This window comes from Cebidichthys violaceus, unplaced genomic scaffold, assembly GCF_023349555.1.
Source record: "Cebidichthys violaceus isolate CVI_PGR_0920_01 unplaced genomic scaffold, fCebVio1.0.p SCAF_32, whole genome shotgun sequence".
Lineage (NCBI taxonomy): Eukaryota > Metazoa > Chordata > Actinopteri > Perciformes > Stichaeidae > Cebidichthys > Cebidichthys violaceus.
This window is the reverse complement of record NW_027176506.1, coordinates 1,803,309-1,829,943: the sequence shown is the minus strand read 5'-3', so window position 1 is coordinate 1,829,943 and position 26,635 is coordinate 1,803,309. Positions and strand designations below refer to the sequence as shown.

The following is a 26,635-nucleotide window of genomic DNA, read 5'->3' as shown; positions in this document are numbered from 1 at the left end:
TGGGGAAATTTCCAGCTCTGAATGCTAATTTCCGTCCTCCGAGTCAGATTGTGGGTGATGTCATTTTGTAGGCTCTATTTCGTTTGCAGATTGTCCAGAATAGTGCAAGCGTAGCTGTGCAGCAGTGTCTGTTGTATGCTGTGAAGCTGTGTATTGAGTAATGCAAATTGCCCGGGTTTGCCGAGAGAAGTGGGTGTGGCTTTTTGGATGGGCCTAAAATGATTGCGTGTTCTCCTCACCGATATTTTCCCTTCTTTGTGGGAGAAATGTGTTGCGAAGATCCTTCCATTGTTAGCATGCTTAGATTTTCGTTTGGTTGCTGGGCTGTGTTTGCTTTCTCAGAAGCAGAAACAGCTTGCCAAGGGAAGCTAATGCTGACTCTGGGATTATGCCATCTGGGAACCGTCATCCAGAGTACTGTGTCTGGGAATGCCACCCCTGTCTTTGTGTCTTCTAGCTCATACTTACCTGGCAGGGAAGATACCATGATCAAGAAGGTGGTTCACCCAGGGCGAGCTTCAACTATTGCACTCCGGTTGCACTGACCACTGCGAATTCCCCAAATGTGGGAATCTCGACTGCATAATTTCTGGTAGTGGGGGACTGCGTTCGCGCTCTCCCCTGATTTTTAAGTTGAAAAAAATATCACCCGGTTGGTAGACGGACATGGACCTCAACATGCTGCTATTCCGCTTGCCGATTCCTGTAGCCGAGTCCTGGGCGTTTGTGAAAAGGAAGAAAGATGTCCTTAACTAGACCATGGTGCTTGACCATGGAGGGCTTGGACAGGTGTGCCAAGCAGCAGCCACTGCTATGCCCCATTGAAAGAACTGCACCAGGACTGTGCTCCCAGCCTCAAATCACTGTATACATCAGCCCTGACTGCTGGGGGAAATTTCCAGCTCTGAATCAACAGTGAAATGAAGAAAAAATAACACAGCGAGATTTGTGCTTTTGATTGGAGGGAAGGAAATAGTACATTGGAGAATATTGCCCTCTTTAAGATGTGGGCAGGGGTGTGGCTTTGGATTTGGAACAGGGCACGTCAACTCAGGCTTACCATGAGCGTTTTGACTGGGACGACTAGGGTCTTCAGCTGCTCTCGACAAGAGTGCTGTACTTACTTTGGTTTCTCTTCATAACGCACAAGTCTTTCGCCTTTTACTAAAGACTTCCGTGGAGTGGAACACCAATGAGTTAAACCTATTTTTGACAGGCTTTGCCGTTTGGCTGAGCCATGGACACTTGTGAAAAGAAAGACAGCTGTCCTTAACTAGACCAAGGTGCTTGACTATGGAGGGTTTGGACGGGTGTGCAAAGCAGCAGCCACTGCCATGACCCATTGAATGAACTGCACCACGACAAGGGAGAAATGTGTCAGGAAGTTGCCTCAGGAAGCAAACAGTTGGGGCTCATCGCTTCTCGGCCTTTTGGCTAAGATCAAGTGTAGTATCTGTTCTTATCAGTTTAATATCTGATATGTCCTCTATATGAGGATAATGTATTAAGCAGATTTTTAGCATTGGGAGATGAAAAAGGGGCTTGCTCCGTTCACTCCACGCATTGACCCGGTATTGCAGCATTGCCGGGAACGGTGCACTCTTTAAATGCCTTGTGGACAACCAAACACCAATCTAAATGGATCAGTCTGTTGATTGATTTGACTCTGAAATGAACGACGCGAGTCACAGTCGCTGTCTGTCTTCAAGGCCGGGACTTGTGGCAAACAAAGGCCCTGTTTACTCCTTACCGAGGCCCTTTGTGGAACAACACTGTGCTCCCAGCCTCAAATCACTGTATACATCAGCCCTGACTGCTTGGGGAAATTTCCAGCTCTGAATGCTAATTTCCGTCCTCCGAGTCAGATTGTGGGTGATGTCATTTTGTAGGCTCTATTTCGTTTGCAGATTGTCCAGAAAAGTGCAAGCGTAGCTGTGCAGCAGTGTCTGTTGTATGCTGTGAAGCTGTGTATTGAGTAATGCAAATTGCCCGGGTTTGCCGAGAGAAGTGGGTGTGGCTTTTTGGATGGGCCTAAAATGATTGCGTGTTCTCCTCACCGATATTTTCCCTTCTTTGTGGGAGAAATGTGTTCCGAAGATCCTTCCATTGTTAGCATGCTTAGATTTTCGTTTGGTTGCTGGGCTGTGTTTGCTTTCTCAGAAGCAGAAACAGCTTGCCAAGGGAAGCTAATGCTGACTCTGGGATTATGCCATTTGGGAACCGTCATCCAGAGTACTGTGTCTGGGAATGCCACCCCTGTCTTTGTGTCTTCTAGCTCATACTTACCTGGCAGGGAAGATACCATGATCAAGAAGGTGGTTCACCCAGGGCGAGCTTCAACCATTGCACTCGGTTGCACTGACCACTGCGAATTCCCCAAATGTGGGAATCTCGACTGCATAATTTCTGGTAGTGGGGGACTGCATTCGCGCTCTCCCCTGATTTTTAAGTTGAAAAAAATATCACACGGTTGGTAGACGGACATGGACCTCAACATGCTGCTATTCGGCTTGCCGATACCTGTAGCCGAGTCCTGGGCGTTTGTGAAAAGGAAGAAAGATGTCCTTAACTAGACCATTGTGCTTGACCATGGAGGGCTTGGACAGGTGTGCCAAGCAGCAGCCACTGCTATGCCCCATTGAAAGAACTGCACCAGGACTGTGCTCCCAGCCTCAAATCACTGTATACATCAGCCCTGACTGCTTGAGGAAATTTCCAGCTCTGAATGCTAATTTCCGTCCTCCGAGTCAGATTGTGGGTGATGTCATTTTGTAGGCTCTATTTCGTTTGCAGATTGTCCAGAAAAGTGCAAGCGTAGCTGTGCAGCAGTGTCTGTTGTATGCTGTGAAGCTGTGTGTTGAGTAATGCAAATTGCCCGGGTTTGCCGAGAGAAGTGGGTGTGGCTTTTTGGATGGGCCTAAAATGATTGCGTGTTCTCCTCACCGATATTTTCCCTTCTTTGTGGGAGAAATGTGTTCCGAAGATCCTTCCATTGTTAGCATGCTTAGATTTTCGTTTGGTTGCTGGGCTGTGTTTGCTTTCTCAGAAGCAGAAACAGCTTGCCAAGGGAAGCTAATGCTGACTCTGGGATTATGCCATCTGGGAACCGTCATCCAGAGTACTGTGTCTGGGAATGCCACCCCTGTCTCTGTGTCTTCCAACTTATACTTACCTGGCAGGGAAGATACCATGATCAAGAAGGTGGTTCACCCAGGGCGAGGCTCAACCATTGCACTCCGGTTGTGCTGACCACTGCGAATTCCCCAAATGTGGGAATCTCAACTGCATAATTTCTGGTAGTGTGGGACTGCGTTCGCGCTCTCCCCTGATTTTTAAGTTGAAAAAAATATCACACGGTTGGTAGACGGACATGGACCTCAACATGCTGCTATTCCGCTTGCCGATTCCTGTAGCCGAGTCCTGGGCGTTTGTGAAAAGGAAGAAAGATGTCCTTAACTAGACCATGGTGCTTGACCATGGAGGGCTTGGACAGGTGTGCCAAGCAGCAGCCACTGCTATGCCCCATTGAAAGAACTGCACCAGGACTGTGCTCCCAGCCTCAAATCACTGTATACATCAGCCCTGACTGCTGGGGGAAATTTCCAGCTCTGAATCAACAGTGAAATGAAGAAAAAATAACACAGCGAGATTTGTGCTTTTGATTGGAGGGAAGGAAATAGTACATTGGAGAATATTGCCCTCTTTAAGATGTGGGCAGGGGTGTGGCTTTGGATTTGGAACAGGGCACGTCAACTCAGGCTTACCATGAGCGTTTTGACTGGGACGACTAGGGTCTTCAGCTGCTCTCGACAAGAGTGCTGTACTTACTTTGGTTTCTCTTCATAACGCACAAGTCTTTCGCCTTTTACTAAAGACTTCCGTGGAGTGGAACACCAATGAGTTAAACCTATTTTTGACAGGCTTTGCCGTTTGGCTGAGCCATGGACACTTGTGAAAAGAAAAACAGCTGTCCTTAACTAGACCAAGGTGCTTGACTATGGAGGGTTTGGACGGGTGTGCAAAGCAGCAGCCACTGCCATGACCCATTGAATGAACTGCATCACGACATGGGAGTGCTGTACTTACTTTGGTTTCTCTGCCATGACCCATTGAATGAAGTGCATCACGACAAGGGAGAAATGTGTCAGGAAGTTGCCGCAGGAAGCAAACAGTTTGGGCTCATCGCTTCTCGGCCTTTTGGCTAAGATCAAGTGTAGTATCTGTTCTTATCAGTTTAATATCTGATATGTCCTCTATATGAGGATAATGTATTAAGCAGATTTTTAGCATTGGGAGATGAAAAAGGGGCTTGCTCCGTTCGCTCCACGCATTGACCCGGTATTGCAGCATTGCCGGGAATGGTGCACTCTTTAAATGCCTTGTGGACAACCAAACACCAATCTAAATGGATCAGTCTGTTGATTGATTTGACTCTGAAATGAACGACGCGAGTCACAGTCGCTGTCTGTCTTCAAGGCCGGGACTTGTGGCAAACAAAGGCCCTGTTTACTCCTTACCGAGGACCTTTGTGGAACAACACTGTGCTCCCAGCCTCAAATCACTGTATACATCAGCCCTGACTGCTTGGGGAAATTTCCAGCTCTGAATGCTAATTTCCGTCCTCCGAGTCAGATTGTGGGTGATGTCATTTTGTAGGCTCTATTTCGTTTGCAGATTGTCCAGAAAAGTGCAAGCGTAGCTGTGCAGCAGTGTCTGTTGTATGCTGTGAAGCTGTGTGTTGAGTAATGCAAATTGCCCGGGTTTGCCGAGAGAAGTGGGTGTGGCTTTTTGGATGGGCCTAAAATGATTGCGTGTTCTCCTCACCGATATTTTCCCTTCTTTGTGGGAGAAATGTGTTCCGAAGATCCTTCCATTGTTAGCATGCTTAGATTTTCGTTTGGTTGCTGGGCTGTGTTTGCTTTCTCAGAATCAGAAACAGCTTGCCAAGGGAAGCTAATGCTGACTCTGGGATTATGCCATCTGGGAACCGTCATCCAGAGTACTGTGTCTGGGAATGCCACCCCTGTCTCTGTGTCTTCCAACTCATACTTACCTGGCAGGGAAGATACCATGATCAAGAAGGTGGTTCACCCAGGGCGAGGCTCAACCATTGCACTCCGGTTGTGCTGACCACTGCGAATTCCCCAAATGTGGGAATCTCGACTGCATAATTTCTGGTAGTGGGGGACTGCGTTCGCGCTCTCCCCTGATTTTTAAGTTGAAAAAAATATCACACGGTTGGTAGACGGACATGGACCTCAACATGCTGCTATTCCGCTTGCCGATTCCTGTAGCCGAGTCCTGGGCGTTTGTGAAAAGGAAGAAAGATGTCCTTAACTAGACCATGGTGCTTGACCATGGAGGGCTTGGACAGGTGTGCCAAGCAGCAGCCACTGCTATGCCCCATTGAAAGAACTGCACCAGGACTGTGCTCCCAGCCTCAAATCACTGTATACATCAGCCCTGACTGCTGGGGGAAATTTCCAGCTCTGAATCAACAGTGAAATGAAGAAAAAATAACACAGTGAGATTTGTGCTTTTGATTGGAGGGAAGGAAATAGTACATTGGAGAATATTGCCCTCTTTAAGATGTGGGCAGGGGTGTGGCTTTGGATTTGGAACAGGGCACTTTAACTCAGGCTTACCATGAGCGTTTTGACTGGGACGACTAGGGTCTTCAGCTGCTCTCGACAAGAGTGCTGTACTTACTTTGGTTTCTCTTCATAACGCACAAGTCTTTCGCCTTTTACTAAAGACTTCCGTGGAGAGGAACACCAATGAGTTAAACCTATTTTTGGCAGGCTTTGCCGTTTGGCTGAGCCTTGTACACTTGTGAAAAGAAAGACAGCTGTCCTTAACTAGACCAAGGTGCTTGACTATGGAGGGTTTGGACGGGTGTGCAAAGCAGCAGCCACTGCCATGACCCATTGAATGAACTGCACCACGACAAGGGAGAAATGTGTCTGGAGGTTGCCTCAGGAAGCAAACAGTTGGGGCTCATCGCTTCTCGGCCTTTTGGCTAAGATCAAGTGTAGTATCTGTTCTTATCAGTTTAATATCTGATATGTCCTCTATATGAGGATAATGTATTAAGCAGATTTTTAGCATTGGGAGATGAAAAAGGGGCTTGCTCCGTTCACTCCACGCATTGACCCGGTATTGCAGCATTGCCGGGAACGGTGCACTCTTTAAATGCCTTGTGGACAACCAAACACCAATCTAAATGGATCAGTCTGTTGATTGATTTGACTCTGAAATGAACGACGCGAGTCACAGTCGCTGTCTGTCTTCAAGGCCGGGACTTGTGGCAAACAAAGGCCCTGTTTACTCCTTACCGAGGCCCTTTGTGGAACAACACTGTGCTCCCAGCCTCAAATCACTGTATACATCAGCCCTGACTGCTTGAGGAAATTTCCAGCTCTGAATGCTAATTTCCGTCCTCCGAGTCAGATTGTGGGTGATGTCATTTTGTAGGCTCTATTTCGTTTGCAGATTGTCCAGAAAAGTGCAAGCGTAGCTGTGCAGCAGTGTCTGTTGTATGCTGTGAAGCTGTGTGTTGAGTAATGCAAATTGCCCGGGTTTGCCGAGAGAAGTGGGTGTGGCTTTTTGGATGGGCCTAAAATGATTGCGTGTTCTCCTCACCGATATTTTCCCTTCTTTGTGGGAGAAATGTGTTCCGAAGATCCTTCCATTGTTAGCATGCTTAGATTTTCGTTTGGTTGCTGGGCTGTGTTTGCTTTCTCAGAAGCAGAAACAGCTTGCCAAGGGAAGCTAATGCTGACTCTGGGATTATGCCATCTGGGAACCGTCATCCAGAGTACTGTGTCTGGGAATGCCACCCCTGTCTCTGTGTCTTCCAACTCATACTTACCTGGCAGGGAAGATACCATGATCAAGAAGGTGGTTCACCCAGGGCGAGGCTCAACCATTGCACTCCGGTTGTGCTGACCACTGCGAATTCCCCAAATGTGGGAATCTCGACTGCATAATTTCTGGTAGTGGGGGACTGCGTTCGCGCTCTCCCCTGATTTTTAAGTTGAAAAAATTATCACTCGGTTGGTAGACGGACATGGACCTCAACATGCTGCTATTCCGCTTGCCGATTCCAGTAGCCGAGTCCTGGGCGTTTGTGAAAAGGAAGAAAGATGTCCTTAACTAGACCATGGTGCTTGACCATGGAGGGCTTGGACAGGTGTGCCAAGCAGCAGCCACTGCTATGCCCCATTGAAAGAACTGCACCAGGACTGTGCTCCCAGCCTCAAATCACTGTATACATCAGATCTGATTGCTGGGGGAAATTTCCAGCTCTGAATCAACATTGAAATGAAGAAAAAATAACACAGCGAGATTTGTGCTTTTGATTGGAGGGAAGGAATTAGTACATTGGAGAATATTGCCCTCTTTAAGATGTGGGCAGGGGTGTGGCTTTGGATTTGGAACAGGGCACGTCAACTCAGGCTTACCATGAGCGTTTTGACTGGGACGACTAGGGTCTTCAGCTGCTCTCGACAAGAGTGCTGTACTTACTTTGGTTTCTCTTCATAACGCACAAGTCTTTCGCCTTTTACTAAAGACTTCCGTGGAGAGGAAACCAATAAGTTAAAGCTACTTTTGGCAAGCTTTGCCGTTTGGCTGAGACTTGTACACTTGTGAAAAGAAAGACAGCTGTCCTTAACTAGACCAAGGTGCTTGACTATGGAGGGTTTGGACGGGTGTGCAAAGCAGCAGCCACTGCCATGACCCATTGAATGAACTGCACCACGACAAGGGAGAAATGTGTCAGGAGATTGCCTCAGGAAGCAAACAGTTGGGGCTCATCGCTTCTCGGCCTTTTGGCTAAGATCAAGTGTAGTATCTGTTCTTATCAGTTTAATATCTGATATGTCCTCTATATGAGGATAATGTATTAAGCAGATTTTTAGCATTGGGAGATGAAAAAGGGGCTTGCTCCGTTCACTCCACGCATTGACCCGGTATTGCAGCATTGCCTGGAACGGTGCACTCTTTAAATGCCTTGTGGACAACCAAACACCAATCTAAATGGATCAGTCTGTTGATTGATTTGACTCTGAAATGAACGACGCGAGTCACAGTCGCTGTCTGTCTTCAAGGCCGGGACTTGTGGCAAACAAAGGCCCTGTTTACTCCTTACCGAGGCCCTTTGTGGAACAACACTGTGCTCCCAGCCTCAAATCACTGTATACATCAGCCCTGACTGCTTGGGGAAATTTCCAGCTCTGAATGCTAATTTCCGTCCTCCGAGTCAGATTGTGGGTGATGTCATTTTGTAGGCTCTATTTCGTTTGCAGATTGTCCAGAAAAGTGCAAGCGTAGCTGTGCAGCAGTGTCTGTTGTATGCTGTGAAGCTGTGTGTTGAGTAATGCAAATTGCCCGGGTTTGCCGAGAGAAGTGGGTGTGGCTTTTTGGATGGGCCTAAAATGATTGCGTGTTCTCCTCACCGATATTTTCCCTTCTTTGTGGGAGAAATGTGTTCCGAAGATCCTTCCATTGTTAGCATGCTTAGATTTTCGTTTGGTTGCTGGGCTGTGTTTGCTTTCTCAGAAGCAGAAACAGCTTGCCAAGGGAAGCTAATGCTGACTCTGGGATTATGCCATCTGGGAACCGTCATCCAGAGTACTGTGTCTGGGAATGCCACCCCTGTCTCTGTGTCTTCCAACTCATACTTACCTGGCAGGGAAGATACCATGATCAAGAAGGTGGTTCACCCAGGGCGATGCTCAACCATTGCACTCCGGTTGTGCTGACCACTGCGAATTCCCCAAATGTGGGAATCTCGACTGCATAATTTCTGGTAGTGGGGGACTGCGTTCGCGCTCTCCCCTGATTTTTAAGTTGAAAAAAATATCACCCGGTTGGTAGACGGACATGGACCTCAACATGCTGCTATTCCGCTTGCCGATTCCTGTAGCCGAGTCCTGGGCGTTTGTGAAAATGAAGAAAGATGTCCTTAACTAGACCATGGTGCTTGACCATGAAGGGCTTGGACAGGTGTGCCAAGCAGCAGCCACTGCTATGCCCCATTGAAAGAACTGCACCAGGACTGTGCTGCCAGCCTCAAATCACTGTATACATCAGCCCTGACTGCTGGGGGAAATTTCCAGCTCTGAATCAACAGTGAAATGAAGAAAAAATAACACAGTGAGATTTGTGCTTTTGAATGGAGGGAAGGAAATAGTACATTGGAGAATATTGCCCTCTTTAAGATGTGGGTAGGGGTGTGGCTTTGGATTTGGAACAGGGCACGTCAACTCAGGCTTACTATGAGCGTTTTGACTGGGACGACTAGGGTCTTCAGCTGCTCTCGACAAGAGTGCTGTACTTACTTTGGTTTCTCTTCATAACGCACAAGTCTTTCGCCTTTTATTAAAGACTTCCGTGGAGAGGAACACCAATGAGTTAAACCTATTTTGGCAGGCTTTGCCGTTTGGCTGAGCCTTGTACACTTGTGAAAAGAAAAACAGCTGTCCTTAATTAGACCAAGGTGCTTGACTATGGAGGGTTTGGACGGGTGTGCAAAGCAGCAGCCACTGCCATGACCCATTGAATGAACTGCACCACGACAAGGGAGAAATGCGTCAGGAGGTTGCCTCAGGAAGCAAACAGTTGGGGCTCATCGCTTCTCGGCCTTTTGGCTAAGATCAAGTGTAGTATCTGTTCTTATCAGTTTAATATCTGATATGTCCTCTATATGAGGATAATGTATTAAGCAGATTTTTAGCATTGGGAGATGAAAAAGGGGCTTGCTCCGTTCACTCCACGCATTGACCCGGTATTGCAGCATTGCCGGGAACGGTGCACTCTTTAAATGCCTTGTGGACAACCAAACACCAATCTAAATGGATCAGTCTGTTGATTGATTTGACTCTGAAATGAACGACGCGAGTCACAGTCGCTGTCTGTCTTCAAGGCCGGGACTTGTGGCAAACAAAGGCCCTGTTTACTCCTTACCGAGGCCCTTTGTGGAACAACACTGTGCTCCCAGCCTCAAATCACTGTATACATCAGCCCTGACTGCTTGGGGAAATTTCCAGCTCTGAATGCTAATTTCCGTCCTCCGAGTCAGATTGTGGGTGATGTCATTTTGTAGGCTCTATTTCGTTTGCAGATTGTCCAGAAAAGTGCAAGCGTAGCTGTGCAGCAGTGTCTGTTGTATGCTGTGAAGCTGTGTGTTGAGTAATGCAAATTGCCCGGGTTTGCCGAGAGAAGTGGGTGTGGCTTTTTGGATGGGCCTAAAATGATTGCGTGTTCTCCTCACCGATATTTTCCCTTCTTTGTGGGAGAAATGTGTTCCGAAGATCCTTCCATTGTTAGCATGCTTAGATTTTCGTTTGGTTGCTGGGCTGTGTTTGCTTTCTCAGAAGCAGAAACAGCTTGCCAAGGGAAGCTAATGCTGACTCTGGGATTATGCCATCTGGGAACCGTCATCCAGAGTACTGTGTCTGGGAATGCCACCCCTGTCTCTGTGTCTTCCAACTCATACTTACCTGGCAGGGAAGATGCCATGATCAAGAAGGTGGTTCACCCAGGGCGAGGCTCAACCATTGCACTCCGGTTGTGCTGACCACTGCGAATTCCCCAAACGTGGGAATCTCAACTGCATAATTTCTGGTAGTGGGGGACTGCGTTCGCGCTCTCCCCTGATTTTTAAGTTGAAAAAAATATCACCCGGTTGGTAGACGGACATGGACCTCAACATGCTGCCATTCGGCTTGCCGATTCCTGTAGCCGAGTCCTGGGCGTTTGTGAAAAGGAAGAAAGATGTCCTTAACTAGACCATGGTGCTTGACCATGAAGAGCTTGGACAGGTGTGCCAAGCAGCAGCCACTGCTATGCCCCATTGAAAGAACTGCACCAGGACTGTGCTGCCAGCCTCAAATCACTGTATACATCAGCCCTGACTGCTGGGGGAAATTTCCAGCTCTGAATCAACAGTGAAATGAAGAAAAAATAACACAGCGAGATTTGTGCTTTTGAATGGAGGGAAGGAAATAGTACATTGGAGAATATTGCCCTCTTTAAGATGTGGGCAGGGGTGTGGCTTTGGATTTGGAACAGGGCACGTCAACTCAGGTTTACCATGAGCATTTTGACTGGGACGACTAGGGTCTTCAGCTGCTCTCGACAAGAGTGCTGTACTTACTTTGGTTTCTCTTCATAACGCACAAGTCTTTCGCCTTTTATTAAAGACTTCCGTGGAGAGGAACACCAATGAGTTAAACCTATTTTGGCAGGCTTTGCCGTTTGGCTGAGCCTTGTACACTTGTGAAAAGAAAAACAGCTGTCCTTAATTAGACCAAGGTGCTCGACTATGGAGGGTTTGGACGGGTGTGCAAAGCAGCAGCCACTGCCATGACCCATTGAATGAACTGCACCACGACAAGGGAGAAATGTGTCAGGAGGTTGCCTCAGGAAGCAAACAGTTGGGGCTCATCGCTTCTCGGCCTTTTGGCTAAGATCAAGTGTAGTATCTGTTCTTATCAGTTTAATATCTGATATGTCCTCTATATGAGGATAATGTATTAAGCAGATTTTTAGCATTGGGAGATGAAAAAGGGGCTTGCTCCGTTCACTCCACGCATTGACCCGGTATTGCAGCATTGCCTGGAACGGTGCACTCTTTAAATGCCTTGTGGACAACCAAACACCAATCTAAATGGATCAGTCTGTTGATTGATTTGACTCTGAAATGAACGACGCGAGTCACAGTCGCTGTCTGTCTTCAAGGCCGGGACTTGTGGCAAACAAAGGCCCTGTTTACTCCTTACCGAGGCCCTTTGTGGAACAACACTGTGCTCCCAGCCTCAAATCACTGTATACATCAGCCCTGACTGCTTGGGGAAATTTCCAGCTCTGAATGCTAATTTCCGTCCTCCGAGTCAGATTGTGGGTGATGTCATTTTGTAGGCTCTATTTCGTTTGCAGATTGTCCAGAAAAGTGCAAGCGTAGCTGTGCAGCAGTGTCTGTTGTATGCTGTGAAGCTGTGTGTTGAGTAATGCAAATTGCCCGGGTTTGCCGAGAGAAGTGGGTGTGGCTTTTTGGATGGGCCTAAAATGATTGCGTGTTCTCCTCACCGATATTTTCCCTTTTTTGTGGGAGAAATGTGTTCCGAAGATCCTTCCATTGTTAGCATGCTTAGATTTTCGTTTGGTTGCTGGGCTGTGTTTGCTTTCTCAGAAGCAGAAACAGCTTGCCAAGGGAAGCTAATGCTGACTCTGGGATTATGCCATCTGGGAACCGTCATCCAGAGTACTGTGTCTGGGAATGCCACCCCTGTCTCTGTGTCTTCCAACTCATACTTACCTGGCAGGGAAGATACCATGATCAAGAAGGTGGTTCACCCAGGGCGAGGCTCAACCATTGCACTCCGGTTGTGCTGACCACTGCGAATTCCCCAAATGTGGGAATCTCAACTGCATAATTTCTGGTAGTGGGGGACTGCGTTCGCGCTCTCCCCTGATTTTTAAGTTGAAAAAAATATCACACGGTTGGTAGACGGACATCAACCTCAACATGCTGCTATTCGGCTTGCCGATTCCTGTAGCCGAGTCCTGGGCGTTTGTGAAAAGGAAGAAAGATGTCCTTAACTAGACCATGGTGCTTGACCATGGAGGGCTTGGACAGGTGTGCCAAGCAGCAGCCACTGCTATGCCCCATTGAAAGAACTGCACCAGGACTGTGCTCCCAGCCTCAAATCACTGTATACATCAGCCCTGATTGCTGGGGGAAATTTCCAGCTCTGAATCAACAGTGAATTGAAGAAAAAATAAAACAGTGAGATTTGTTCTTTTGATTGGAGGGAAGGAAATAGTACATTGGAGAATATTGCCCTCTTTAAGATGTGGGCAGGGGTGTGGCTTTGGATTTGGAACAGGGCACGTCAACTCAGGCTTACCATGAGCGTTTTGACTGGGACGACTAGGGTCTTCAGCTGCTCTCGACGAGAGTGCTGTACTTACTTTGGTTTCTCTTCATAACGCACAAGTCTTTCGCCTTTTACTAAAGACTTCCGTGGAGAGGAACACCAATGAGTTAAACCTATTTTGGCAGGCTTTGCCGTTTGGCTGAGCCTTGTACACTTGTGAAAAGAAAAACAGCTGTCCTTAACTAGACCAAGGTGCTTGACTATGGAGGGTTTGGACGGGTGTGCAAAGCAGCAGCCACTGCCATGACCCATTGAATGAACTGCACCACGACAAGGGAGAAATGTGTCAGGAGGTTGCCTCAGGAAGCAAACAGTTGGGGCTCATCGCTTCTCGGCCTTTTGGCTAAGATCAAGTGTAGTATCTGTTCTTATCAGTTTAATATCTGATATGTCCTCTATATGAGGATAATGTATTAAGCAGATTTTTAGCATTGGGAGATGAAAAAGGGGCTTGCTCCGTTCACTCCACGCATTGACCCGGTATTGCAGCATTGCCGGGAACGGTGCACTCTTTAAATGCCTCGTTGACAACCAAACACCAATCTAAATGGATCAGTCTGTTGATTGATTTGACTCTGAAATGAACGACGCGAGTCACAGTCGCTGTCTGTCTTCAAGGCCGGGACTTGTGGCAAACAAAGGCCCTGTTTACTCCTTACCGAGGCCCTTTGTGGAACAACACTGTGCTCCCAGCCTCAAATCACTGTATACATCAGCCCTGACTGCTTGGGGAAATTTCCAGCTCTGAATGCTAATTTCCGTCCTCCGAGTCAGATTGTGGGTGATGTCATTTTGTAGGCTCGATTTCGTTTGCAGATTGTCCAGAAAAGTGCAAGCGTAGCTGTGCAGCAGTGTCTGTTGTATGCTGTGAAGCTGTGTGTTGAGTAATGCAAATTGCCCGGGTTTGCCGAGAGAAGTGGGTGTGGCTTTTTGGATGGGCCTAAAATGATTGCGTGTTCTCCTCACCGATATTTTCCCTTCTTTGTGGGAGAAATGTGTTCCGAAGATCCTTCCATTGTTAGCATGCTTAGATTTTCGTTTGGTTGCTGGGCTGTGTTTGCTTTCTCAGAAGCAGAAACAGCTTGCCAAGGGAAGCTAATGCTGACTCTGGGATTATGCCATCTGGGAACCGTCATCCAGAGTACTGTGTCTGGGAATGCCACCCCTGTCTTTGTGTCTTCTAGGTCATACTTACCTGGCAGGGAAGATACCATGATCAAGAAGGCGGTTCACCCAGGGCGAGGCTCAACCATTGCACTCGGTTGCACTGACCACTGCGAATTCCCCAAATGTGGGAATCTCGACTGCATAATTTCTGGTAGTGGGGGACTGCGTTCGCGCTCTCCCCTGATTTTTAAGTTGAAAAAAATATCACACGGTTGGTAGACGGACATGGACCTCAACATGCTGCTATTCCGCTTGCCGATTCCTGTAGCCGAGTCCTGGGCGTTTGTGAAAAGGAAGAAAGATGTCCTTAACTAGACCATGGTGCTTGACCATGGAGGGCTTGGACAGGTGTGCCAAGCAGCAGCCACTGCTATGCCCCATTGAAAGAACTGCACCAGGACTGTGCTGCCAGCCTCAAATCACTGTATACATCAGCCCTGACTGCTGGGGGAAATTTCCAGCTCTGAATCAACAGTGAAATGAAGAAAAAACAACACAGTGAGATTTGTGCTTTTGATTGGAGGGAAGGAAATAGTACATTGGAGAATATTGCCCTCTTTAAGATGTGGGCAGGGGTGTGGCTTTGGATTTGGAACAGGGCACGTCAACTCAGGCTTACCATGAGCGTTTTGACTGGGACGACTAGGGTCTTCAGCTGCTCTCGACAAGAGTGCTGTACTTACTTTGGTTTCTCTTCATAACGCACAAGTCTTTCGCCTTTTACTAAAGACTTCCGTGGAGAGGAACACCAATGAGTTAAACCTATTTTTGGCAGGCTTTGCCGTTTGGCTGAGACTTGTACACTTGTGAAAAGAAAGACAGCTGTCCTTAACTAGACCAGAGTGCTTGACTATGGAGGGTTTGGACGGGTGTGCAAAGCAGCAGCCACTGCCATGACCCATTGAATGAACTGCACCACGACAAGGGAGAAATGTGTCAGGAGATTGCCTCAGGAAGCAAACAGTTGGGGCTCATCGCTTCTCGGCCTTTTGGCTAAGATCAAGTGTAGTATCTGTTCTTATCAGTTTAATATCTGATATGTCCTCTATATGAGGATAATGTATTAAGCAGATTTTTAGCATTGGGAGATGAAAAAGGGGCTTGCTCCGTTCACTCCACGCATTGACCCGGTATTGCAGCATTGCCTGGAACGGTGCACTCTTTAAATGCCTTGTGGACAACCAAACACCAATCTAAATGGATCAGTCTGTTGATTGATTTGACTCTGAAATGAACGACGCGAGTCACAGTCGCTGTCTGTCTTCAAGGCCGGGACTTGTGGCAAACAAAGGCCCTGTTTACTCCTTACCGAGGCCCTTTGTGGAACAACACTGTGCTCCCAGCCTCAAATCACTGTATACATCAGCCCTGACTGCTTGGGGAAATTTCCAGCTCTGAATGCTAATTTCCGTCCTCCGAGTCAGATTGTGGGTGATGTCATTTTGTAGGCTCTATTTCGTTTGCAGATTGTCCAGAAAAGTGCAAGCGTAGCTGTGCAGCAGTGTCTGTTGTATGCTGTGAAGCTGTGTGTTGAGTAATGCAAATTGCCCGGGTTTGCCGAGAGAAGTGGGTGTGGCTTTTTGGATGGGCCTAAAATGATTGCGTGTTCTCCTCACCGATATTTTCCCTTCTTTGTGGGAGAAATGTGTTCCGAAGATCCTTCCATTGTTAGCATGCTTAGATTTTCGTTTGGTTGCTGGGCTGTGTTTGCTTTCTCAGAAGCAGAAACAGCTTGCCAAGGGAAGCTAATGCTGACTCTGGGATTATGCCATCTGGGAACCGTCATCCAGAGTACTGTGTCTGGGAATGCCACCCCTGTCTCTGTGTCTTCCAACTCATACTTACCTGGCAGGGAAGATACCATGATCAAGAAGGTGGTTCACCCAGGGCGATGCTCAACCATTGCACTCCGGTTGTGCTGACCACTGCGAATTCCCCAAATGTGGGAATCTCGACTGCATAATTTCTGGTAGTGGGGGACTGCGTTCGCGCTCTCCCCTGATTTTTAAGTTGAAAAAAATATCACCCGGTTGGTAGACGGACAAGGACCTCAACATGCTGCTATTCCGCTTGCCGATTCCTGTAGCCGAGTCCTGGGCGTTTGTGAAAATGAAGAAAGATGTCCTTAACTAGACCATGGTGCTTGACCATGAAGGGCTTGGACAGGTGTGCCAAGCAGCAGCCACTGCTATGCCCCATTGAAAGAACTGCACCAGGACTGTGCTGCCAGCCTCAAATCACTGTATACATCAGCCCTGACTGCTGGGGGAAATTTCCAGCTCTGAATCAACAGTGAAATGAAGAAAAAATAACACAGTGAGATTTGTGCTTTTGAATGGAGGGAAGGAAATAGTACATTGGAGAATATTGCCCTCTTTAAGATGTGGGTAGGGGTGTGGCTTTGGATTTGGAACAGGGCACGTCAACTCAGGCTTACTATGAGCGTTTTGACTGGGACGACTAGGGTCTTCAGCTGCTCTCGACAAGAGTGCTGTACTTACTTTGGTTTCTCTTCATAACGCACAAGTCTTTCGCCTTTTATTAAAGACTTCCGTGGAGAGGAACACCAATGAGTTAAACCTATTTTGGCAGGCTTTGCCGTTTGGCTGAGCCTTGTACACTTGTGAAAAGAAAAACAGCTGTCCTTAATTAGACCAAGGTGCTTGACTATGGAGGGTTTGGACGGGTGTGCAAAGCAGCAGCCACTGCCATGACCCATTGAATGAACTGCACCACGACAAGGGAGAAATGCGTCAGGAGGTTGCCTCAGGAAGCAAACAGTTGGGGCTCATCGCTTCTCGGCCTTTTGGCTAAGATCAAGTGTAGTATCTGTTCTTATCAGTTTAATATCTGATATGTCCTCTATATGAGGATAATGTATTAAGCAGATTTTTAGCATTGGGAGATGAAAAAGGGGCTTGCTCCGTTCACTCCACGCATTGACCCGGTATTGCAGCATTGCCGGGAACGGTGCACTCTTTAAATGCCTTGTGGACAACCAAACACCAATCTAAATGGATCAGTCTGTTGATTGATTTGACTCTGAAATGAACGACGCGAGTCACAGTCGCTGTCTGTCTTCAAGGCCGGGACTTGTGGCAAACAAAGGCCCTGTTTACTCCTTACCGAGGCCCTTTGTGGAACAACACTGTGCTCCCAGCCTCAAATCACTGTATACATCAGCCCTGACTGCTTGGGGAAATTTCCAGCTCTGAATGCTAATTTCCGTCCTCCGAGTCAGATTGTGGGTGATGTCATTTTGTAGGCTCTATTTCGTTTGCAGATTGTCCAGAAAAGTGCAAGCGTAGCTGTGCAGCAGTGTCTGTTGTATGCTGTGAAGCTGTGTGTTGAGTAATGCAAATTGCCCGGGTTTGCCGAGAGAAGTGGGTGTGGCTTTTTGGATGGGCCTAAAATGATTGCGTGTTCTCCTCACCGATATTTTCCCTTCTTTGTGGGAGAAATGTGTTCCGAAGATCCTTCCATTGTTAGCATGCTTAGATTTTCGTTTGGTTGCTGGGCTGTGTTTGCTTTCTCAGAAGCAGAAACAGCTTGCCAAGGGAAGCTAATGCTGACTCTGGGATTATGCCATCTGGGAACCGTCATCCAGAGTACTGTGTCTGGGAATGCCACCCCTGTCTCTGTGTCTTCCAACTCATACTTACCTGGCAGGGAAGATGCCATGATCAAGAAGGTGGTTCACCCAGGGCGAGGCTCAACCATTGCACTCCGGTTGTGCTGACCACTGCGAATTCCCCAAACGTGGGAATCTCAACTGCATAATTTCTGGTAGTGGGGGACTGCGTTCGCGCTCTCCCCTGATTTTTAAGTTGAAAAAAATATCACCCGGTTGGTAGACGGACATGGACCTCAACATGCTGCCATTCGGCTTGCCGATTCCTGTAGCCGAGTCCTGGGCGTTTGTGAAAAGGAAGAAAGATGTCCTTAACTAGACCATGGTGCTTGACCATGAAGAGCTTGGACAGGTGTGCCAAGCAGCAGCCACTGCTATGCCCCATTGAAAGAACTGCACCAGGACTGTGCTGCCAGCCTCAAATCACTGTATACATCAGCCCTGACTGCTGGGGGAAATTTCCAGCTCTGAATCAACAGTGAAATGAAGAAAAAATAACACAGCGAGATTTGTGCTTTTGAATGGAGGGAAGGAAATAGTACATTGGAGAATATTGCCCTCTTTAAGATGTGGGCAGGGGTGTGGCTTTGGATTTGGAACAGGGCACGTCAACTCAGGTTTACCATGAGCATTTTGACTGGGACGACTAGGGTCTTCAGCTGCTCTCGACAAGAGTGCTGTACTTACTTTGGTTTCTCTTCATAACGCACAAGTATTTCGCCTTTTATTAAAGACTTCCGTGGAGAGGAACACCAATGAGTTAAACCTATTTTGGCAGGCTTTGCCGTTTGGCTGAGCCTTGTACACTTGTGAAAAGAAAAACAGCTGTCCTTAATTAGACCAAGGTGCTCGACTATGGAGGGTTTGGACGGGTGTGCAAAGCAGCAGCCACTGCCATGACCCATTGAATGAACTGCACCACGACAAGGTAGAAATGTGTCAGGAGGTTGCCTCAGGAAGCAAACAGTTGGGGCTCATCGCTTCTCGGCCTTTTGGCTAAGATCAAGTGTAGTATCTGTTCTTATCAGTTTAATATCTGATATGTCCTCTATATGAGGATAATGTATTAAGCAGATTTTTAGCATTGGGAGATGAAAAAGGGGCTTGCTCCGTTCACTCCACGCATTGACCCGGTATTGCAGCATTGCCTGGAACGGTGCACTCTTTAAATGCCTTGTGGACAACCAAACACCAATCTAAATGGATCAGTCTGTTGATTGATTTGACTCTGAAATGAACGACGCGAGTCACAGTCGCTGTCTGTCTTCAAGGCCGGGACTTGTGGCAAACAAAGGCCCTGTTTACTCCTTACCGAGGCCCTTTGTGGAACAACACTGTGCTCCCAGCCTCAAATCACTGTATACATCAGCCCTGACTGCTTGGGGAAATTTCCAGCTCTGAATGCTAATTTCCGTCCTCCGAGTCAGATTGTGGGTGATGTCATTTTGTAGGCTCTATTTCGTTTGCAGATTGTCCAGAAAAGTGCAAGCGTAGCTGTGCAGCAGTGTCTGTTGTATGCTGTGAAGCTGTGTGTTGAGTAATGCAAATTGCCCGGGTTTGCCGAGAGAAGTGGGTGTGGCTTTTTGGATGGGCCTAAAATGATTGCGTGTTCTCCTCACCGATATTTTCCCTTTTTTGTGGGAGAAATGTGTTCCGAAGATCCTTCCATTGTTAGCATGCTTAGATTTTCGTTTGGTTGCTGGGCTGTGTTTGCTTTCTCAGAAGCAGAAACAGCTTGCCAAGGGAAGCTAATGCTGACTCTGGGATTATGCCATCTGGGAACCGTCATCCAGAGTACTGTGTCTGGGAATGCCACCCCTGTCTCTGTGTCTTCCAACTCATACTTACCTGGCAGGGAAGATACCATGATCAAGAAGGTGGTTCACCCAGGGCGAGGCTCAACCATTGCACTCCGGTTGTGCTGACCACTGCGAATTCCCCAAATGTGGGAATCTCAACTGCATAATTTCTGGTAGTGGGGGACTGCGTTCGCGCTCTCCCCTGATTTTTAAGTTGAAAAAAATATCACACGGTTGGTAGACGGACATCAACCTCAACATGCTGCTATTCGGCTTGCCGATTCCTGTAGCCGAGTCCTGGGCGTTTGTGAAAAGGAAGAAAGATGTCCTTAACTAGACCATGGTGCTTGACCATGGAGGGCTTGGACAGGTGTGCCAAGCAGCAGCCACTGCTATGCCCCATTGAAAGAACTGCACCAGGACTGTGCTCCCAGCCTCAAATCACTGTATACATCAGCCATGATTGCAGGTGGAAATTTCCAGCTCTGAATCAACAGTGAAATGAAGAAAAAATAACACAGCGAGATTTGTGCTTTTGATTGGAGGGAAGGAAATAGTACATTGGAGAATATTGCCCTCTTTAAGATGTGGGCAGGGGTGTGGCTTTGGATTTGGAACAGGGCACGTCAACTCAGGCTTACCATCAACGTTTTGACTGGGACGACTAGGGTCTTCAGCTGCTCTCGACGAGAGTGCTGTACTTACTTTGGTTTCTCTTCATAACGCACAAGTCTTTCGCCTTTTACTAAAGACTTCCGTGGAGAGAAACACCAATGAGTTAAACCTATTTTTGGCAGGCTTTGCCGTTTGGCTGAGCCTTGTACACTTGTGAAAAGAAAGACAGCTGTCCTTAATTAGACCAAGGTGCTTGACTATGGAGGGTTTGGACGGGTGTGCAAAGTAGCAGCCACTGCCATGACCCATTGAATGAACTGCACCACGACAAGGGATAAATGTGTCAGGAGGTTGCCTCAGGAAGCAAACAGTTGGGCTCATCGCTTCTCGGCCTTTTGGCTAAGATCAAGTGTAGTATCTGTTCTTATCAGTTTAATATCTGATATGTCCTCTATATGAGGATAATGTATTAAGCAGATTTTTAGCATTGGGAGATGAAAAAGGGGCTTGCTCCGTTCACTCCACGCATTGACCCGGTATTGCAGCGTTGCCGGGAACGGTGCACTCTTTAAATGCCTTGTGGACAACCAAACACCAATCTAAATGGATCAGTCTGTTGATTGATTTGACTCTGAAATGAACGACGCGAGTCACAGTCGCTGTCTGTCTTCAAGGCCGGGACTTGTGGCAAACAAAGGCCCTGTTTACTCCTTACCGAGGCCCTTTGTGGAACAACACTGTGCTCCCAGCCTCAAATCACTGTATACATCAGCCCTGACTGCTTGGGGAAATTTCCAGCTCTGAATGCTAATTTCCGTCCTCCGAGTCAGATTGTGGGTGATGTCATTTTGTAGGCTCTATTTCGTTTGCAGATTGTCCAGAAAAGTGCAAGCGTAGCTGTGCAGCAGGGTCTGCTGTATGCTGTGAAGCTGTGTGTTGAGTAATGCAAATTGCCCGGGTTTGCCGAGAGAAGTGGGTGTGGCTTTTTGGATGGGCCTAAAATGATTGCGTGTTCTCCTCACCGATATTTTCCTTCTTTGTGGGAGAAATGTGTTCCGAAGATCCTTCCATTGTTAGCATGCTTAGATTTTCGTTTGGTTGCTGGGCTGTGTTTGCTTTCTCAGAAGCAGAAACAGCTTGCCAAGGGAAGCTAATGCTGACTCTGGGATTATGCCATCTGGGAACCGTTATCCAGAGTACTGTGTCTGGGAATGCCGCCCCTGTTTCTATGTCTTCCAATTCATACTTACCTGGCAGGGAAGATACCATGATCAAGAAGGTGGTTCACCCAGGGCGAGGCTCAACCATTGCACTCCGGTTGTGCTGACCACTGCAAATTCCCCAAATGTGGGAATCTTGACTGCATAATTTCTGGTAGTGGGGGACTGCGTTCGCGCTCTCCCCTGATTTTTAAGTTGAAAAAAATATCACCCGGTTGGTAGACGGACATGGACCTCAACATGCTGCTATTCCGCTTGCTGATTCCTGTAGCCGAGTCCTGGGCATTTGTGAAAAGGAAGAAAGATGTCCTTAACTAGACCATGGTGCTTGACCATGGAGGGCTTGGACAGGTGTGCCAAGCAGCAGCCACTGCTATGCCCCATTGAAATAACTGCACCAGGACTGTGCTCCCAGCCTCAAATCACTGTATACATCAGCCCTGATTGCTGGGGGAAATTTCCAGCTCTGAATCAACAGTGAATTGAAGAAAAAATAAAACAGTGAGATTTGTTCTTTTGATTGGAGGGAAGGAAATAGTACATTGGAGAATATTGCCCTCTTTAAGATGTGGGCAGGGGTGTGGCTTTGGATTTGGAACAGGGCACGTCAACTCAGGCTTACCATGAGCGTTTTGACTGGGACGACTAGGGTCTTCAGCTGCTCTCGACAAGAGTGCTGTACTTACTTTGGTTTCTCTTCATAACGCACAAGTCTTTCGCCTTTTACTAAAGACTTCCGTGGAGAGGAACACCAATGAGTTAAACCTATTTTGGCAGGCTTTGCCGTTTGGCTGAGCCTTGTACACTTGTGAAAAGAAAAACAGCTGTCCTTAACTAGACCAAGGTGCTTGACTATGGAGGGTTTGGACGGGTGTGCAAAGCAGCAGCCACTGCCATGACCCATTGAATGAACTGCACCACGACAAGGGAGAAATGTGTCAGGAGGTTGCCTCAGGAAGCAAACAGTTGGGGCTCATCGCTTCTCGGCCTTTTGGCTAAGATCAAGTGTAGTATCTGTTCTTATCAGTTTAATATCTGATATGTCCTCTATATGAGGATAATGTATTAAGCAGATTTTTAGCATTGGGAGATGAAAAAGGGGCTTGCTCCGTTCACTCCACGCATTGACCCGGTATTGCAGCATTGCCGGGAACGGTGCACTCTTTAAATGCCTCGTTGACAACCAAACACCAATCTAAATGGATCAGTCTGTTGATTGATTTGACTCTGAAATGAACGACGCGAGTCACAGTCGCTGTCTGTCTTCAAGGCCGGGACTTGTGGCAAACAAAGGCCCTGTTTACTCCTTACCGAGGCCCTTTGTGGAACAACACTGTGCTCCCAGCCTCAAATCACTGTATACATCAGCCCTGACTGCTTGGGGAAATTTCCAGCTCTGAATGCTAATTTCCGTCCTCCGAGTCAGATTGTGGGTGATGTCATTTTGTAGGCTCGATTTCGTTTGCAGATTGTCCAGAAAAGTGCAAGCGTAGCTGTGCAGCAGTGTCTGTTGTATGCTGTGAAGCTGTGTGTTGAGTAATGCAAATTGCCCGGGTTTGCCGAGAGAAGTGGGTGTGGCTTTTTGGATGGGCCTAAAATGATTGCGTGTTCTCCTCACCGATATTTTCCCTTCTTTGTGGGAGAAATGTGTTCCGAAGATCCTTCCATTGTTAGCATGCTTAGATTTTCGTTTGGTTGCTGGGCTGTGTTTGCTTTCTCAGAAGCAGAAACAGCTTGCCAAGGGAAGCTAATGCTGACTCTGGGATTATGCCATCTGGGAACCGTCATCCAGAGTACTGTGTCTGGGAATGCCACCCCTGTCTTTGTGTCTTCTAGGTCATACTTACCTGGCAGGGAAGATACCGTGATCAAGAAGGCGGTTCACCCAGGGCGAGGCTCAACCATTGCACTCGGTTGCACTGACCACTGCGAATTCCCCAAATGTGGGAATCTCGACTGCATAATTTCTGGTAGTGGGGGACTGCGTTCGCGCTCTCCCCTGATTTTTAAGTTGAAAAAAATATCACACGGTTGGTAGACGGACATGGACCTCAACATGCTGCTATTCCGCTTGCCGATTCCTGTAGCCGAGTCCTGGGCGTTTGTGAAAAGGAAGAAAGATGTCCTTAACTAGACCATGGTGCTTGACCATGGAGGGCTTGGACAGGTGTGCCAAGCAGCAGCCACTGCTATGCCCCATTGAAAGAACTGCACCAGGACTGTGCTGCCAGCCTCAAATCACTGTATACATCAGCCCTGACTGCTGGGGGAAATTTCCAGCTCTGAATCAACAGTGAAATGAAGAAAAAACAACACAGTGAGATTTGTGCTTTTGATTGGAGGGAAGGAAATAGTACATTGGAGAATATTGCCCTCTTTAAGATGTGGGCAGGGGTGTGGCTTTGGATTTGGAACAGGGCACGTCAACTCAGGCTTACCATGAGCGTTTTGACTGGGACGACTAGGGTCTTCAGCTGCTCTCGACAAGAGTGCTGTACTTACTTTGGTTTCTCTTCATAACGCACAAGTCTTTCGCCTTTTACTAAAGACTTCCGTGGAGAGGAACACCAATGAGTTAAACCTATTTTTGGCAGGCTTTGCCGTTTGGCTGAGACTTGTACACTTGTGAAAAGAAAGACAGCTGTCCTTAACTAGACCAGAGTGCTTGACTATGGAGGGTTTGGACGGGTGTGCAAAGCAGCAGCCACTGCCATGACCCATTGAATGAACTGCACCACGACAAGGGAGAAATGTGTCAGGAGATTGCCTCAGGAAGCAAACAGTTGGGGCTCATCGCTTCTCGGCCTTTTGGCTAAGATCAAGTGTAGTATCTGTTCTTATCAGTTTAATATCTGATATGTCCTCTATATGAGGATAATGTATTAAGCAGATTTTTAGCATTGGGAGATGAAAAAGGGGCTTGCTCCGTTCACTCCACGCATTGACCCGGTATTGCAGCATTGCCTGGAACGGTGCACTCTTTAAATGCCTTGTGGACAACCAAACACCAATCTAAATGGATCAGTCTGTTGATTGATTTGACTCCGAAATGAACGACGCGAGTCACAGTCGCTGTCTGTCTTCAAGGCCGGGACTTGTGGCAAACAAAGGCCCTGTTTACTCCTTACCGAGGCCCTTTGTGGAACAACACTGTGCTCCCAGCCTCAAATCACTGTATACATCAGCCCTGACTGCTTGGGGAAATTTCCAGCTCTGAATGCTAATTTCCGTCCTCCGAGTCAGATTGTGGGTGATGTCATTTTGTAGGCTCTATTTCGTTTGCAGATTGTCCAGAAAAGTGCAAGCGTAGCTGTGCAGCAGTGTCTGTTGTATGCTGTGAAGCTGTGTGTTGAGTAATGCAAATTGCCCGGGTTTGCCGAGAGAAGTGGGTGTGGCTTTTTGGATGGGCCTAAAATGATTGCGTGTTCTCCTCACCGATATTTTCCCTTCTTTGTGGGAGAAATGTGTTCCGAAGATCCTTCCATTGTTAGCATGCTTAGATTTTCGTTTGGTTGCTGGGCTGTGTTTGCTTTCTCAGAAGCAGAAACAGCTTGCCAAGGGAAGCTAATGCTGACTCTGGGATTATGCCATCTGGGAACCGTCATCCAGAGTACTGTGTCTGGGAATGCCACCCCTGTCTCTGTGTCTTCCAACTCATACTTACCTGGCAGGGAAGATACCATGATCAAGAAGGTGGTTCACCCAGGGCGATGCTCAACCATTGCACTCCGGTTGTGCTGACCACTGCGAATTCCCCAAATGTGGGAATCTCGACTGCATAATTTCTGGTAGTGGGGGACTGCGTTCGCGCTCTCCCCTGATTTTTAAGTTGAAAAAAATATCACCCGGTTGGTAGACGGACAAGGACCTCAACATGCTGCTATTCCGCTTGCCGATTCCTGTAGCCGAGTCCTGGGCGTTTGTGAAAATGAAGAAAGATGTCCTTAACTAGACCATGGTGCTTGACCATGAAGGGCTTGGACAGGTGTGCCAAGCAGCAGCCACTGCTATGCCCCATTGAAAGAACTGCACCAGGACTGTGCTGCCAGCCTCAAATCACTGTATACATCAGCCCTGACTGCTGGGGGAAATTTCCAGCTCTGAATCAACAGTGAAATGAAGAAAAAATAACACAGTGAGATTTGTGCTTTTGAATGGAGGGAAGGAAATAGTACATTGGAGAATATTGCCCTCTTTAAGATGTGGGTAGGGGTGTGGCTTTGGATTTGGAACAGGGCACGTCAACTCAGGCTTACTATGAGCGTTTTGACTGGGACGACTAGGGTCTTCAGCTGCTCTCGACAAGAGTGCTGTACTTACTTTGGTTTCTCTTCATAACGCACAAGTCTTTCGCCTTTTATTAAAGACTTCCGTGGAGAGGAACACCAATGAGTTAAACCTATTTTGGCAGGCTTTGCCGTTTGGCTGAGCCTTGTACACTTGTGAAAAGAAAAACAGCTGTCCTTAATTAGACCAAGGTGCTTGACTATGGAGGGTTTGGACGGGTGTGCAAAGCAGCAGCCACTGCCATGACCCATTGAATGAACTGCACCACGACAAGGGAGAAATGCGTCAGGAGGTTGCCTCAGGAAGCAAACAGTTGGGGCTCATCGCTTCTCGGCCTTTTGGCTAAGATCAAGTGTAGTATCTGTTCTTATCAGTTTAATATCTGATATGTCCTCTATATGAGGATAATGTATTAAGCAGATTTTTAGCATTGGGAGATGAAAAAGGGGCTTGCTCCGTTCACTCCACGCATTGACCCGGTATTGCAGCATTGCCGGGAACGGTGCACTCTTTAAATGCCTTGTGGACAACCAAACACCAATCTAAATGGATCAGTCTGTTGATTGATTTGACTCTGAAATGAACGACGCGAGTCACAGTCGCTGTCTGTCTTCAAGGCCGGGACTTGTGGCAAACAAAGGCCCTGTTTACTCCTTACCGAGGCCCTTTGTGGAACAACACTGTGCTCCCAGCCTCAAATCACTGTATACATCAGCCCTGACTGCTTGGGGAAATTTCCAGCTCTGAATGCTAATTTCCGTCCTCCGAGTCAGATTGTGGGTGATGTCATTTTGTAGGCTCTATTTCGTTTGCAGATTGTCCAGAAAAGTGCAAGCGTAGCTGTGCAGCAGTGTCTGTTGTATGCTGTGAAGCTGTGTGTTGAGTAATGCAAATTGCCCGGGTTTGCCGAGAGAAGTGGGTGTGGCTTTTTGGATGGGCCTAAAATGATTGCGTGTTCTCCTCACCGATATT

At 47.6% G+C, this 26,635-nt stretch overlaps 43 non-coding genes across 43 annotated transcripts; all 43 read left to right on the top strand.

Annotated features, from left to right (window-relative positions):
• Positions 1-460: 460 nt before the first annotated feature.
• LOC137882789 (U1 spliceosomal RNA) lies at positions 461-624 on the top strand. Its single transcript, XR_011104212.1, has one exon. It is a non-coding gene; the product is annotated as a U1 spliceosomal RNA (small nuclear RNA).
• Positions 625-1,120: 496 nt separating this feature from the next.
• On the top strand, positions 1,121-1,235 carry LOC137882567 (U5 spliceosomal RNA). The gene has a single exon (XR_011104000.1). It is a non-coding gene; the product is annotated as a U5 spliceosomal RNA (small nuclear RNA).
• Positions 1,236-1,414: 179 nt separating this feature from the next.
• On the top strand, positions 1,415-1,605 carry LOC137882863 (U2 spliceosomal RNA). The gene has a single exon (XR_011104283.1). It is a non-coding gene; the product is annotated as a U2 spliceosomal RNA (small nuclear RNA).
• A 673-nt stretch (positions 1,606-2,278) lies between these two features.
• Positions 2,279-2,441, top strand: LOC137882818 (U1 spliceosomal RNA). The gene has a single exon (XR_011104241.1). It is a non-coding gene; the product is annotated as a U1 spliceosomal RNA (small nuclear RNA).
• Positions 2,442-3,164: 723 nt separating this feature from the next.
• LOC137882773 (U1 spliceosomal RNA) lies at positions 3,165-3,328 on the top strand. Its single transcript, XR_011104197.1, has one exon. It is a non-coding gene; the product is annotated as a U1 spliceosomal RNA (small nuclear RNA).
• Positions 3,329-3,824: 496 nt separating this feature from the next.
• Positions 3,825-3,939, top strand: LOC137882566 (U5 spliceosomal RNA). The gene has a single exon (XR_011103999.1). It is a non-coding gene; the product is annotated as a U5 spliceosomal RNA (small nuclear RNA).
• A 242-nt stretch (positions 3,940-4,181) lies between these two features.
• Positions 4,182-4,372, top strand: LOC137882898 (U2 spliceosomal RNA). Its single transcript, XR_011104317.1, has one exon. It is a non-coding gene; the product is annotated as a U2 spliceosomal RNA (small nuclear RNA).
• Positions 4,373-5,045: 673 nt separating this feature from the next.
• Positions 5,046-5,209, top strand: LOC137883057 (U1 spliceosomal RNA). Its single transcript, XR_011104463.1, has one exon. It is a non-coding gene; the product is annotated as a U1 spliceosomal RNA (small nuclear RNA).
• Positions 5,210-5,705: 496 nt separating this feature from the next.
• Positions 5,706-5,820, top strand: LOC137883111 (U5 spliceosomal RNA). Its single transcript, XR_011104507.1, has one exon. It is a non-coding gene; the product is annotated as a U5 spliceosomal RNA (small nuclear RNA).
• Positions 5,821-5,999: 179 nt separating this feature from the next.
• LOC137882862 (U2 spliceosomal RNA) lies at positions 6,000-6,190 on the top strand. Its single transcript, XR_011104282.1, has one exon. It is a non-coding gene; the product is annotated as a U2 spliceosomal RNA (small nuclear RNA).
• A 673-nt stretch (positions 6,191-6,863) lies between these two features.
• LOC137883045 (U1 spliceosomal RNA) lies at positions 6,864-7,027 on the top strand. The gene has a single exon (XR_011104456.1). It is a non-coding gene; the product is annotated as a U1 spliceosomal RNA (small nuclear RNA).
• A 496-nt stretch (positions 7,028-7,523) lies between these two features.
• Positions 7,524-7,635, top strand: LOC137882640 (U5 spliceosomal RNA). Its single transcript, XR_011104070.1, has one exon. It is a non-coding gene; the product is annotated as a U5 spliceosomal RNA (small nuclear RNA).
• Positions 7,636-7,816: 181 nt separating this feature from the next.
• Positions 7,817-8,007, top strand: LOC137882952 (U2 spliceosomal RNA). The gene has a single exon (XR_011104368.1). It is a non-coding gene; the product is annotated as a U2 spliceosomal RNA (small nuclear RNA).
• Positions 8,008-8,680: 673 nt separating this feature from the next.
• LOC137882671 (U1 spliceosomal RNA) lies at positions 8,681-8,844 on the top strand. The gene has a single exon (XR_011104098.1). It is a non-coding gene; the product is annotated as a U1 spliceosomal RNA (small nuclear RNA).
• A 496-nt stretch (positions 8,845-9,340) lies between these two features.
• Positions 9,341-9,455, top strand: LOC137882606 (U5 spliceosomal RNA). Its single transcript, XR_011104038.1, has one exon. It is a non-coding gene; the product is annotated as a U5 spliceosomal RNA (small nuclear RNA).
• A 178-nt stretch (positions 9,456-9,633) lies between these two features.
• Positions 9,634-9,824, top strand: LOC137882861 (U2 spliceosomal RNA). Its single transcript, XR_011104281.1, has one exon. It is a non-coding gene; the product is annotated as a U2 spliceosomal RNA (small nuclear RNA).
• A 673-nt stretch (positions 9,825-10,497) lies between these two features.
• LOC137882730 (U1 spliceosomal RNA) lies at positions 10,498-10,661 on the top strand. The gene has a single exon (XR_011104155.1). It is a non-coding gene; the product is annotated as a U1 spliceosomal RNA (small nuclear RNA).
• Positions 10,662-11,157: 496 nt separating this feature from the next.
• Positions 11,158-11,272, top strand: LOC137882605 (U5 spliceosomal RNA). The gene has a single exon (XR_011104037.1). It is a non-coding gene; the product is annotated as a U5 spliceosomal RNA (small nuclear RNA).
• Positions 11,273-11,450: 178 nt separating this feature from the next.
• On the top strand, positions 11,451-11,641 carry LOC137882950 (U2 spliceosomal RNA). Its single transcript, XR_011104366.1, has one exon. It is a non-coding gene; the product is annotated as a U2 spliceosomal RNA (small nuclear RNA).
• A 673-nt stretch (positions 11,642-12,314) lies between these two features.
• LOC137882705 (U1 spliceosomal RNA) lies at positions 12,315-12,478 on the top strand. The gene has a single exon (XR_011104131.1). It is a non-coding gene; the product is annotated as a U1 spliceosomal RNA (small nuclear RNA).
• Positions 12,479-12,974: 496 nt separating this feature from the next.
• LOC137882548 (U5 spliceosomal RNA) lies at positions 12,975-13,089 on the top strand. Its single transcript, XR_011103983.1, has one exon. It is a non-coding gene; the product is annotated as a U5 spliceosomal RNA (small nuclear RNA).
• Positions 13,090-13,267: 178 nt separating this feature from the next.
• LOC137882860 (U2 spliceosomal RNA) lies at positions 13,268-13,458 on the top strand. The gene has a single exon (XR_011104280.1). It is a non-coding gene; the product is annotated as a U2 spliceosomal RNA (small nuclear RNA).
• A 673-nt stretch (positions 13,459-14,131) lies between these two features.
• Positions 14,132-14,294, top strand: LOC137882805 (U1 spliceosomal RNA). The gene has a single exon (XR_011104228.1). It is a non-coding gene; the product is annotated as a U1 spliceosomal RNA (small nuclear RNA).
• Positions 14,295-14,790: 496 nt separating this feature from the next.
• On the top strand, positions 14,791-14,906 carry LOC137883081 (U5 spliceosomal RNA). The gene has a single exon (XR_011104479.1). It is a non-coding gene; the product is annotated as a U5 spliceosomal RNA (small nuclear RNA).
• A 178-nt stretch (positions 14,907-15,084) lies between these two features.
• LOC137882949 (U2 spliceosomal RNA) lies at positions 15,085-15,275 on the top strand. Its single transcript, XR_011104365.1, has one exon. It is a non-coding gene; the product is annotated as a U2 spliceosomal RNA (small nuclear RNA).
• A 673-nt stretch (positions 15,276-15,948) lies between these two features.
• Positions 15,949-16,112, top strand: LOC137882670 (U1 spliceosomal RNA). Its single transcript, XR_011104097.1, has one exon. It is a non-coding gene; the product is annotated as a U1 spliceosomal RNA (small nuclear RNA).
• Positions 16,113-16,608: 496 nt separating this feature from the next.
• Positions 16,609-16,723, top strand: LOC137882604 (U5 spliceosomal RNA). The gene has a single exon (XR_011104036.1). It is a non-coding gene; the product is annotated as a U5 spliceosomal RNA (small nuclear RNA).
• Positions 16,724-16,901: 178 nt separating this feature from the next.
• Positions 16,902-17,092, top strand: LOC137882859 (U2 spliceosomal RNA). Its single transcript, XR_011104279.1, has one exon. It is a non-coding gene; the product is annotated as a U2 spliceosomal RNA (small nuclear RNA).
• Positions 17,093-17,765: 673 nt separating this feature from the next.
• LOC137882729 (U1 spliceosomal RNA) lies at positions 17,766-17,929 on the top strand. Its single transcript, XR_011104154.1, has one exon. It is a non-coding gene; the product is annotated as a U1 spliceosomal RNA (small nuclear RNA).
• Positions 17,930-18,425: 496 nt separating this feature from the next.
• Positions 18,426-18,540, top strand: LOC137882649 (U5 spliceosomal RNA). The gene has a single exon (XR_011104078.1). It is a non-coding gene; the product is annotated as a U5 spliceosomal RNA (small nuclear RNA).
• Positions 18,541-18,718: 178 nt separating this feature from the next.
• Positions 18,719-18,909, top strand: LOC137882948 (U2 spliceosomal RNA). Its single transcript, XR_011104364.1, has one exon. It is a non-coding gene; the product is annotated as a U2 spliceosomal RNA (small nuclear RNA).
• Positions 18,910-19,582: 673 nt separating this feature from the next.
• LOC137882704 (U1 spliceosomal RNA) lies at positions 19,583-19,746 on the top strand. Its single transcript, XR_011104130.1, has one exon. It is a non-coding gene; the product is annotated as a U1 spliceosomal RNA (small nuclear RNA).
• Positions 19,747-20,242: 496 nt separating this feature from the next.
• On the top strand, positions 20,243-20,357 carry LOC137883083 (U5 spliceosomal RNA). The gene has a single exon (XR_011104481.1). It is a non-coding gene; the product is annotated as a U5 spliceosomal RNA (small nuclear RNA).
• A 178-nt stretch (positions 20,358-20,535) lies between these two features.
• LOC137882887 (U2 spliceosomal RNA) lies at positions 20,536-20,726 on the top strand. The gene has a single exon (XR_011104306.1). It is a non-coding gene; the product is annotated as a U2 spliceosomal RNA (small nuclear RNA).
• A 672-nt stretch (positions 20,727-21,398) lies between these two features.
• Positions 21,399-21,562, top strand: LOC137882647 (U1 spliceosomal RNA). Its single transcript, XR_011104076.1, has one exon. It is a non-coding gene; the product is annotated as a U1 spliceosomal RNA (small nuclear RNA).
• Positions 21,563-22,058: 496 nt separating this feature from the next.
• On the top strand, positions 22,059-22,173 carry LOC137882547 (U5 spliceosomal RNA). Its single transcript, XR_011103982.1, has one exon. It is a non-coding gene; the product is annotated as a U5 spliceosomal RNA (small nuclear RNA).
• A 178-nt stretch (positions 22,174-22,351) lies between these two features.
• On the top strand, positions 22,352-22,542 carry LOC137882857 (U2 spliceosomal RNA). Its single transcript, XR_011104277.1, has one exon. It is a non-coding gene; the product is annotated as a U2 spliceosomal RNA (small nuclear RNA).
• Positions 22,543-23,215: 673 nt separating this feature from the next.
• Positions 23,216-23,378, top strand: LOC137882774 (U1 spliceosomal RNA). Its single transcript, XR_011104198.1, has one exon. It is a non-coding gene; the product is annotated as a U1 spliceosomal RNA (small nuclear RNA).
• Positions 23,379-23,874: 496 nt separating this feature from the next.
• On the top strand, positions 23,875-23,990 carry LOC137883078 (U5 spliceosomal RNA). The gene has a single exon (XR_011104477.1). It is a non-coding gene; the product is annotated as a U5 spliceosomal RNA (small nuclear RNA).
• Positions 23,991-24,168: 178 nt separating this feature from the next.
• On the top strand, positions 24,169-24,359 carry LOC137882947 (U2 spliceosomal RNA). Its single transcript, XR_011104363.1, has one exon. It is a non-coding gene; the product is annotated as a U2 spliceosomal RNA (small nuclear RNA).
• Positions 24,360-25,032: 673 nt separating this feature from the next.
• Positions 25,033-25,196, top strand: LOC137882668 (U1 spliceosomal RNA). Its single transcript, XR_011104096.1, has one exon. It is a non-coding gene; the product is annotated as a U1 spliceosomal RNA (small nuclear RNA).
• A 496-nt stretch (positions 25,197-25,692) lies between these two features.
• Positions 25,693-25,807, top strand: LOC137882603 (U5 spliceosomal RNA). The gene has a single exon (XR_011104035.1). It is a non-coding gene; the product is annotated as a U5 spliceosomal RNA (small nuclear RNA).
• Positions 25,808-25,985: 178 nt separating this feature from the next.
• Positions 25,986-26,176, top strand: LOC137882856 (U2 spliceosomal RNA). The gene has a single exon (XR_011104276.1). It is a non-coding gene; the product is annotated as a U2 spliceosomal RNA (small nuclear RNA).
• The last annotated feature ends 459 nt before the right edge of the window (positions 26,177-26,635 follow it).